This window comes from Octodon degus, unplaced genomic scaffold (assembly GCF_000260255.1).
Source record: "Octodon degus isolate 3935 unplaced genomic scaffold, OctDeg1.0 scaffold00030, whole genome shotgun sequence".
Classification (NCBI taxonomy): Eukaryota; Metazoa; Chordata; class Mammalia; order Rodentia; family Octodontidae; genus Octodon; species Octodon degus.
The window spans coordinates 346,246-358,208 of record NW_004524606.1 but is presented as its reverse complement, the minus strand read 5'-3'; the positions used below and the strand labels follow the sequence as shown (position 1 = coordinate 358,208).

The 11,963-nt window shown below is 35.4% G+C and overlaps 2 pseudogenes; one reads left to right on the top strand and one right to left on the bottom strand.

Annotated features, from left to right (window-relative positions):
- Window positions 1–9,304: 9,304 nt before the first annotated feature.
- On the bottom strand, window positions 9,305–9,551 carry LOC111816332 (annotated as a pseudogene).
- A 181-nt stretch (window positions 9,552–9,732) lies between these two features.
- LOC101567727 overlaps window positions 9,733–11,963 on the top strand; it is an 11,830-nt pseudogene continuing 9,599 nt past the window's right edge.

Here is an 11,963-nt window from a genome sequence, read left to right as displayed (position 1 = left end):
ATTCTCTTTTCTCATCTTCTTCAGACAAATAACTTTGACAATTTTCCTGTAACTCTGTCTTTTAATTCACATTTTCCTGAACAATGATTATAATTAAAAAGCAGAGCATAAATAAATTTATCCACAATAAATAAAACCAAAACAGCAGAGGACAGTATAATTAGAAAATAACTTTGTTGTTCTGTCAATCAAATATATGTATACTTTATATTCTTGGTATTTGATCTCTTTCTTTACTAATTGTACACTAAGTATACAAAAAATTTCACTTAAAATGTTAATTTTTCCCAATATACAAAAACAATGAGAGCAATGTTGCTGTGGTTTGAGTGTTCATATCCTTTCCAAAAATAATATTGAACTATAATTCAACAGTACAACAATATTAAAAGGTGAAGCTTTCAAAGAAGTAATTAAGTAATGGTCCTCCCATTAGTACCCTTACCAAAAAACTCAAGGAAACTTTTTCCTTTTTTTCCCTTTTACCTCCAAACATATGAAATAAAATGAAGTGTTCACAATAGATGAATACATGTGACAGTTAGCTTTTCCCTTACTGTAACAAAATCAAGGTTTATTTTAAAATAACTAAGGCTTCTTTGGCTCAGGGTTTCACAAGCTTGGGTCCCTGGTCAGGGGACCTTGTTGCTTTGGGCCTGTAGCAACACAGTATATCATGGCAGAGGTGGGTGAGTGTTGGAAGACACCTGCCCACTTTATGGCAGCTGGAAGCAAAGAGAGAGGGAAAACGACAGATGTCTCAATATCCCCTCTAAAGGGATGCTCTCAATAACCTATTTTCTTTCTACTTGATCCTCATCTTTCAAAGGCTCCTCCAACTTCCAATACTATTAGTTAAGGACTAAGCAGTAAATAGATTGGTCTTGAAGGGACACTTATGAAAAGTGCACAAAGATAAATACCACACATATTCATTCTCTTATGTGGAAGCTAAAGCCTGGTCACAAAGTAGAAAATAATAAAATAGTACTAGAGACAAGAAAGGGAGGGGAGGTGTAATGGTTGATGCATTGTGTCAACTTGAGAACTGAGAAGTCTAGATGCTTAACTAAGTGATTCATCAGGGAGCTAGAGGCCTCACTTTGTAAACATCCTGAGCTTGTGGAAGAGTAAGGTGCAGAGATGGTGTGGAAGGATAGCCTGAATACAGTACAAGGGAGGAAAGAGGCTTGCTTTCCCACTTCTCTTGTTGCTTTTGTTGTCTTCTGCAAGTTTTGACTTTTGCCCTCACCAAATCACTTTGGACTAACTGATTACTAACTGAAACCCCCACAAACTGTGACCTTCCCTCCTTAATTTTCAGGGTTGGGTACTTTGTTTCAGCAAGTAGAGAAAAGTGATGGACACAGAAAGGCAGCCAGAGGAAGGCTGGACAATGAGTATCAAAATATAGTTAAATAAGATAAAGAAATACTAGTACTCTGCAGTACAGTAAGATGCCTATAGTTGATTATAACCTGTTTTATATTTCATGAAGGACTAGAGGAGAGACGCTATGAGACTCCAAACATAAAGGATAAAGACATGTATAAAACTGTTACCTACTACCCTTACTTGATCAGTTCACATTTTGTACACATACTGAAATCTCTCTAAGACATCTCAATAAATATGGACAATTATTAGTGTCTAATTAAAAAGAAAAAACAAAATTAACAATAAAAAAATGACATGAGGGGCAGGGGAGATAGCCCAGTAGAATAAGTGCTTGCCTGGCAAGCTCAAGGACCTGAGTTCAATCCCTGATTCTACCAAAAAAAAAAAAAAAAAAAAAAAACATGAAATAAAAAGAGTTAATATCAAGTGATTGATTTATCTCGTTTAGGTTTCTATAAATATATTCTGTTTAGTTCTTATTTCCCAGAAAAATGAATGGAAAGTCACTTATCTCCCTATAAAGAATTACAACAAAGACACTTCTCAAGATAAAAATGTGATACTAGTAATGTGCATTAGCATTTCTTTAGATGTGATTTTTTTTTAAAATAATGAACAATTATCAGTAAGGTAATGAACCAAAATGTAATCTTCCCTTCATTTACTCAGCAGTTGCATGCCTGAAAATTTTATTATATATTATCCTATTCCCCAAAAAATGCTCATGTGATAAAAATATTTTTATGATATAGATTTGATTACATATACAGGAATTTTGGTCATATGTGAATGGCTGGCTGAACAATCAAAATTCATAAGAGTTGCATGATAATTCATTATTATATGGGATGCTTCATATATACAGATAATCTAGTATCCTGATGCTAGTATCCCTATAGCTTCCTGTAGTGTTTTAAAAGAGAAGGCCAAAATTGTGTCACAAATTTCCAAAAAGCTTCAACAAATTACTAGACACTCCTTGAACAACATCCTTTAGGAAACTGCAATCAAAGCCATCATCTCCCTGTTCACTGCCTCTCCCAGTTAAATTCAGCACAAACCTCCCTCCTCTCTTAAAACTCTCAAACACAGGAAGAACATCAGACAGATACTTTAAAAGGAGGTGAAAGGGACTGGGTCTGATTTAGCTAGGACAATGTGTTTTAATAATAATAATAATAATAATAATAATAATAATAATGAGGCAGAATACTCTTTAGTAGTCAAAGAAAATGGACTCATTTTTCTGTTTGTTTTGTGTTTGTAATCTTGGTTCAGAGTCTTGTTCATCACAGAATTTTCACACTTAGCACCCTGTGCACAGTAGGTGTGCAATAACACTAAGTGAGTGAATGGCCAATTCAATTGCCAATGTACAGTTCCGCAGGTTTTCTTTGTTTACTTGTTCTAAGCAGAATAACAGGTCTAAGACACAGCTTCCTTTAGTGAGTGATTGACCTTCCCCTTTTTAAAATTCATATCTCTCCATTAGTTGAAGTTTACACAAAGACTCTCCTCTTGTGTTTCACAAAAGTAATTATTTTTATCAAATTTTAATGAATTAACATTCCTTGACAAATATAATTCACTGTACCATTTTAATCATTAGATTATTTTTATGTGCATATCTTGTGAGTTTCAACAGATCTCTAGTTTAATGCAGGGTAATAAATGAGTTCTTAATCGATTACTGTTCTCATTAATCATTGCACATCCAATGAGAAGATGTGTACCATGCACAAGCATCATGCAGTGCCCCCCAGCACAAGGGAAAGCATTCATGCTGAGCATGGAAAGATATTTTTTTAATCTCAGTAAAAATTAATCCTAGATCATCATATGTTAGAATCATATTGACAGCTGGAATTGTTTTTTAACCCATTCTTTGCCACAAAATACAATTTGGTTTTTTTGTTTTGTTTTGGGTTTGTTTGTTTGTTTTTGTATTTTAGGGAAGGGTCTCCAGGGTGTTCAGGGTCTCACTACTAGATCAGACTCATAGTGATCCACCTGTTAACAGCCTCCCCTGAGCTGGGATTACAGGTGCACACCACCACGCCCAGTCTCAATCACTGTCTCAGCATGCCCCCAGGGGCAGGGCTGGACCCCTGCGCCTGCTTGCAGGTGCTTTAATCCTCTGAGCTATTTAGCTAGCCCATAATTTGATTTTTAAATAATAAAATAAGAAGTTTTTCCCACACACTAGTATTTTGAGACATACCATGCATATTAATTGCCTACCGTTGCTCTTTCAAACTGCAGCTATCACTTCTATTCCTGAACAAGATACTGATGATTATTTCGTATAACACAAGCCTAACATACCCCACAATATAAAGGAGTAGCTTTTGGAAATGTCTATATCTTCCTCTATTACCACTAAATTACCAATGACAAAGAAATATTCACCTACCCTTCTAAAATATATTTCATTGAAAGTGTCCTTGTAGAGGAGTAAAATGCAGGCCCTTTTATTCCAAGTAAGAACTATTGAACAAATTGAATAGCAAGTAAATTGCTTCATTGTCCTCATCTTTTCCTATCATTTTAGTACTCAAAGTGCTACTTTTGGGCATCTATTTCAGAGAAATCATTATTAATTTGTTACACAGTGGAAGAACCCAAAAGTTGGAATGTTATAGTGTAACTAATGTCAAAAAGCTATAATATGGGAAAAGGAAGACAAATCCTTGTATTTTGACCCATAATTAAATACTTTTGACCTTTACCTTTGGCAGATTCTTTACTTTTAGTATAAAATACTCCGTAGTGCAATCCTCCTCTCTTATCACTTTTTCTCAGAGCCTTAAAACTGTTGCATGTGGACACAGATCATGACTGAGGGCACAAAGAATAATTATAATTCCTCTTCTGATATTTCTCATCAGGACTTTAGAAAATAAAACATTTGATAAAATAGTTATTTAATAGAAAATTTTAATGGCGTATCACTGAAGCACACATAGCTTAGAGTTTGGGACAGATGGAAGAGTACTTATACTTGCTAGGGGCGGAAGTACTAATGTGTGCCTTGCGAGAGCTTTGTGGGGCTGCATCCTTCATTTCTAAAAATCTTATTAGTTCAGTTTGTCCACCAAAGAAAAAAAATGAATTTTTCCACTGAAGACTCACACTTCACTTACATAGATGCTATTGATGCTAACTAACAACACAACTTAGGACCTTAGGACCTCACAGTAGTGCCTTACGACTGGCACAACTATAAAGTAAAAGAGACTCTCCTCCCTGTGTTTCTCATTCCCAGCTTCTCTGACTCTTCCTTTCTGGCTACAGAGATAGGGAAGAAAGATAAAGGTCAAATGAATAATCCTTAAAGTAGCATTAAAAATGAAAAGTAAAACCTGGTAAAAAATAAATAAATTCTAAAACAGTAAGTTGGGCATTCATGAACTGACTTTTGGAGAACTGATTAGAAATTCTTATTCTCAAGGCACTGTGATGCACCCTGACTCAGATGTCTGCTTATAAAATGGGTACATTACATTATTATCTAAATCCACTAGCTATATCCAAGGTATATGACACAAACCAGTGTTTTCTCTGGAAAGGTTTTTAGAGCTGGGGGCAACATGTTCCCTCTTTCTTTCATATCTGAAGCAAGAATGACCACACGAGTACACAGCTACCAGAAGCTATCTTGTCAACTGATGGATGGTCACTGAGAAAAACTTAATAAAGAGGAAAACGGGCATGGTGTGGACAGAACAATACCCTAGTTAAATAGTTGAAAACACATAATGTGCTATTCCTGAAACCAATACCTCTGGACTCATGAGAAACAGGAAATTATATATTCTTTCTGAGATTCCTATAAGTAAGCTAAAATATTATGACAAAGAATTGAGAATATTTTAAATAGTATAAAAATGAAAATAATTTTCATTATTGACAAGTAAATGCAAAACCTTCTCCCAAAATATACTTATGTCACTATTTCATATAATTTCAATTCAGCTCTTACCACCCTGTGTTGAATAGTTGTGTGACCATTACACAAGTTTAAAATAAAATTTAAATGACAGCAACACTGAGTTATCCAAACCTAAAATGCAAAGGGCAAGGATGAAATAAAAAAGTGTAATAAATATAGTATAATATACTAGTGACACTAAGAAACACTATTCCATTTCCAAAAGAATGCATTAACTTCATTATAAAAATTATTCAGCTTATTATGATTAATAAATATTGATGTATATATCCATGAATAGGACTTGATTTCAGGGACTTTCTGTTAATCAGCACACAGATTTGAAAAGAAGAAGTCTTTAATAACAAGGAAATGCTTTTGCTTCAAGAATAGGTCACATCCACTAATAGCTCTTTTTTGAAAATGATGGTATTCATATTCCCCCCAAAACTATTCTCTCACCTTTACTCCTCGCTCAGAAACTAGGCCATCATCCCAAATTGTATTAAAAGGTTATTTTCATAGGAAAGCTCAATATCATGAATTTCATTCATTTGAATAATCTTTTTATATTCCAGCTCTACTTCAAAAACTTTGATCCATGAGAAAATTATTTTCAGGTTATGTTCATTTCGTTTAAGATGAATGACAGTATTTATTTCAGTTCCTCATTGTGCATTCAGGTCTCTATGAAATGGAGAAATAAAGATTCTCTTTTTTCTCAGATCAATTTCATTGGTCCTACCTTTAAGAGGCTCATTTACATGAAAAAGGGAGCAATTTCTAAACATTACAAATATTGAATATGATTTTCCTCCCTCTCCCACTATTGAAGATACAGGATTTGCAACACTATACAGAGAGAGAGAGATGCTGTGGGCCACAGCCTCCCGTGAAGAGGAAGAGTGTGGTTACAATGAAATCTTGGCAGTGCTGTCCCTGCGGAATACAGACACACTGGAGTGATATATGAAGATATCTAGCCCAAACTTTTGCCATCTGGGATGAGAAGACAGAATATTGGGTCTCTTTTAAACATACTACAATCCTAAGTCTGAAAGATCAGGCAATAGAGAATTTCCTCACAAACTGATACTTAATTTTTTTAAATTTCTACAAGTCTGGGTGCACCATGCCAGTCCCGCCCCCAGAGCGTGCTGAGACAGAGATTGAGACTGGGCGTGGTGGCCCGTGCCTGTAATCCCAGCACTTGGGAGGCTGAAAACAGGATGATCACTACAAGTCTGATCTACGTAGCAAGACCCTGTAGACCCTGTTTACCCTGTCCTAAATTCCAAAACAGAAAAAAAATGAAATAAAATAAAATTTCTACAAGAAATTTTACACAAAATAGTGCACAGAGTACAAAAAAAGAGGTAAGAGAGAAAGGGCAAAATTGCCATCAAAAGAAAAAAGCCTTTCTCCAAACCCTAGGATATGAGTTAATCAGCCCTATAAGGGCAGGACTTAGATTGTGAAAGTAAATTTGTAGCACATTTTATTTTATTTATTTATTTTATGTATTTGGTTGCTGCAGAATCTCAGAGTCATGGTGATCCTCCTGCTTCCAGCCTCCCCAGCACTAGGATTGCAGGTGTGCATCACTAATCTGGGACTTTGGCCAGCTCAGCCCACCCCGGAAGCCGGGCTGGCATGGCAGTGCTGGGGATCAAACCTTGGTTCCTCAACTTTCCTAAGCAGGAGCTTTGGTCTGCTGAGCTATCTCGCTGGACCTGTAGCACATTTTGTGACTTGTAAAAGGCTGAACTTCACTGAGGTATGCCTTGAGAATGTGCTGGCTGTGTACTACCCACTATCCCAGTCCAGCTCTCTTTTCTCTCTCCGGCGAAACCTCTTTTATCCAACCTTGTGTTATTGTTAGCCTATCTTTCCAGATTCATGAACTGTTTCTTTTCTCTCTCTCTCTCTCTCTTTTTTTTTTTTTTTTTTTTTTTTTTGTGGAACCAAGAATTGAACTCAGACCCTTGTACTTGCCAGGGAAGCACTTATTCCATTGAGCCATCTCCCCAGCCCTAACCTTCTCCCTGGCCCTTCATGAACTATTTCAAAGAATATTCTCTTCCTGGTCCTACTTTTTATCTTAGCCAAGTAATAAGACAAAAATATGAGACATGAAATAAAAATTTTGTATGTAAGTGATAAAGAGGAATGGATAGGGAAAATATTTAAGATAAAAAGTCTCATGAATTTTTCCAAAGAATCAGAAAATAAATATATTACATTTTTGTGTTGTGGCAAAATTAAGCATATTGTATAGATTTTTATATAGCCACTTGTGAAACTATTTAAAAAATAAAACATACAGATCTTTCAAGCTTCACAAAAACAGGCAGCAGGTAAGATGTGACCCAGAGGCTATCATTTGCAAAGTCTTGAGTTAGAGCATTTAGAAAAGGACTGATTCACTAGAAAGCTTTTTTTGATGGATCATTTTAAATTTTCTTGTTTTCTCTTTAAAATTGAGCATATAATTGGGACACATAAAAAATGGTTTGAACTATCAATTGCCAAACCTGATTACTTTATTCCTTTCTAGACAGACCTATTAAAACATATAGCGCCATGCAACTCTCCATATTTTATTTCATATTTGTAAGACTTCTGCTGCAACACTCTGTAAGTTTATCTGATGCTTAAAGCTTTGGCCTTCAGATTATTGCAGGGAGTGGAGAAATAATAATATTTAGTATAGAAAAGTGGTAAAGGAAAAGCAGATTCAGAACACAGCAAGTAATGAAGTTTTTTCCATCTCAAGTAGAATGTTGATTTTCAACAAGAGCAGTCAGTAGGAAGGGCCAAGCTGAACACTGAAGTACACTACCTATCTCTCAAAGGAATTTCTACTTAAAATTACAACTTGAAAGGGACAACTATAGACTTGTTTCTGGCCATGACGTAATAACTAGTGACAGATTTGTCTTCTAGTAACAACTAGAAAATTTGAGAATACATGAAATAACTATTTGCAGACATCAGACAGCAGGCAAAGAAAGACTATGGGACATGACTGCAAACATAGAAGAGCTTGGCCTGTGATAACCTACGACTGCGTCAACTTGAAGAACTATGATGAAATGAGGGAAAATATATGCAGATGTCAGGAACAATGCTGAACTAAGTCAGAGAAGACCAGCGTGCACAGAGGCTAATGCAAGTGAAGTGTGTGAGGTAGAAATCAGAGGAGAGAGAGAGAGAGAGAGAGAGAGAGAGACAGAGACAGAGACAGAGACAGACAGAGACAAAGACAGAAAGACAGAGACAAAGAACAACTTTATTCCCTTTCACAATATCTTTTGTACCTTCCAGATTTTACTTACTTTTTCAGTTTCTAAAAAAGAAGAAAGGAGAAAGGAGAAAGGAAAGAAAAAAGGGAAATAGATAGATGATAGATAGATAGATAGATAGATAGATAGATAGATAGATAGATAGATATGCAAAATAGCTGAGATAATTGTACTACTAGCTTATATTGGTTTATTGTAAAGAACACTTAATGCTTAGCTTTTTGACCAATGTTACATGTTTATATCTGACAATCTAAACAGTTACTATGAAGATAAAAATATACAATACAACAACCATTGTTGATTTCCTATCATCTTGCTTTGAAATTCTGTATCATTTTGAATGTTTTTTTTCTTATTTTAGTTCTCTTTAAAATAAAAAAGAACTTCATAATTCTACGTGGAAGCCACCTTGAATTTTTTTCCTAAATACCAAGAGCCATGTGCAGGAGATGAAAACTCCAGGAAGTTGGGCAAAGAATAACTAAATAACTATAAGCATAAGGACTCTGACATCTTTTTTTTTTAATCATAAAGACTGCTTTATTGGTGGCAATTAGTTCAAGTCAATAAATATTGATTTCCCCAAAGAAGAGCTCAGTTATTTATCATATTACCAGTCCAAACAGCCTACTGGAATTGAGCCACATCATTGCTGGGTTAGCTGAAGTCATTTCTGCTGCTTGGGGAGTGATGCCATAGCCAACTGGTGTCTGGCATACACAGGTCCACTCACTGCATTCTAGTGGCTCTGTACAAGAGGGAATCAGCTACCCCACCCTTTGATGCACTGGAATTCCATTGTCCTCCTGAAACAACTTTTGTTTCTGTGGAACTTTATTTTCAAAATGCCTGTGAGAAGTACTGTTGATGGTCCTCTGAGCAAGCTGTCAGAAATCCAGCAGATTCCACAGCATCTTACCTGGTTACAGCCCATTAATCATGACATCTGACCAACAGGAACAAAAGACACTGGGGCCAGACGAGGAATCAGAACCCTCTGAGATCTTATAGAGAGTTTGTAGCAAAAAACAATAATGCTTGAAAATCATTCTGGCATGACAACTAGGATATTCATAGGAAGCTGGAGATGGGGACATGGTTATATCAGAAATAGCCTGTTGGATCCTTGCTGAATGCACCCCAAATCTCCTAAAGCCAAAGGCAATCAGGTGATTTTTCTGTGATCAAAGACAAGGAGAGGAATTTGAATATAGATATAAGAGCAGATACTGAAGTAGCTTTAGGACCAAAAAATAAACAAGAATGAGTGTATCTTATGGGGGAGGGAAAAACATTGTCAATCCATTTAATTTTGGTTATTATTATATTTTTATTAATATGGTTTTGTGATTGAGATAGTGTTATCTTTTACTTAAAAATATTACATCAGTTAGTCTTTGGTTCTTTCTAATCTCAGTCTTCATGTCTGACTCCATCAATTCTCTCTGATGTATCTCACCAGATAGATCCCATTTCTTGCACCCATATTAGGCATTCTGTCCATACAAGTGCCTATCTTGGGTTCTTTCTCCTGTACCAAAATAGGAATTTGCTCTCTGGGGATCTTGCCTTGTGCTTTTAATTTTTTTAAAATTCTGCCGAAAGAGTCTATTCAAAGCACTATGTAATTGCCAATACACAAATGTTCTACTCTCATAGATAAGGCATTTTCTTTACAAGAGTGTTACTGGAAAAATGCTTTAAGAGTAGAATTTTATTTCTCCTGAGAAACCCTGACTCCTCTGAGCCAGTTTTCAAAAGTAACATAAAGGTAGGTCAGAGAGAGAGAGCTTGGAACAGAGACATTCTTTCATATTCTTCAGAAAAAATAAATGCAATTTATCATCCAATACAATACATTTTTAGATGGTACTATGATTTGAATGTGTCCCTCTCAAAACTTGGATGTTACCAATAAGATTGTAATAACAGATGGGAGTTTTTTAAGAGATACTGAGGTCATTAGAGCTTTCCCCCCATTCGGGTGATTGAGGCCTTATAAAAAAGCAGTGTGAACAGCACGAAGGGAAAACTTTCAGAAGGAGAAAAGAATTAGCAAATAATACAGGGATAAACATGGAGTTTGAGGGAGAAAAGAAACATCTACCTAGCCATCCATATCAGCCAAATCAACCCTGGAGATGATGCATGGGGAACAGATGTCACGGTCAGATAGACCTCACATCCAAAACCAAATTTGTTTACCTCCACTGACTCATATACTTTTGTCTTATTATAGACTTTTCAAATGTACCTGTGCACACAAATCAACCCTGCATTTGATTATTTTGAAACAAAGTACTATAATTACTTTTGTTTAAAACCCTAAAGAATAAGAACTCTTAACAACATAGTAACAATAACATTCTCCCATGTAAATATGGCAATATTTGAAACTGTATCAATTCTCAAATATCCATCCTGCCATCAAATATTCCCAATATTTTAGATGTTCCTTGTTATTTGTGTTTATTTTTACGGTTTCCTTGTATAAATAAGTTCTGCATCACTTGATATACTAAAAAATGTGAGCAAAGATGGATGGCATGTAATTTAATTTCTTAGGATTTTATATTTGTTTCTATTTTTCATTGAAAGTATATAAGTTATAATATATTTTATAACTTGATATAAGTTATAATATATTTTATAACTTATTTGTAGACAACACCAGCTCATTTTGCTTGTAGATTTTCTCACTTTCTGGTTTCCCTACTTGTACCCTTTTATTATAATCTAACCTCTGTCTCTTTTAATTATCATGAACTGATGATTAGAACTAAAGTACTGATCAGAATGAAGTTGAGTTTGAAAATGAAATGTCCCATAGGCTTGTTAGATATTGTCTAGAGACAATATAAAAAACAAAGAACGTCTGGCTATCTTTTTTTATATTTAGATTCTTGACTGGATTTGGGAATCACTAGTGAGATACACTTAATACCCATTTTCCTATTGCATCTTCACATAATAAAGGACCCCAGTCTAGATGCATTAATTCACCAATAGAAAGGAAAATGGTGACATTCTAGGTCTATCACTACAAAATTTATCAGGTGCAATTGTTCTGTATATTATGTTTAGGAATAGCATGGTAGTACATATCCACAACCCCAGCACTCTGGGAGGCTGAAGCAAAAAGATCAAACGTTTCAGCCCAACTTGTACAATTTAGCAGTTTAGTGAGACTCTGCCTCAAAACAGAAAACAATGAAAAGGCTGGGTGGGTATATACTTCAGTGCAAATCCCTACTAGCACAGGAAGAGAGAGAGAGAGAGAGAGAGAGAGAGAGAGAGAGAGAGAGAGAGAGAGAGAGAGAGAGAGA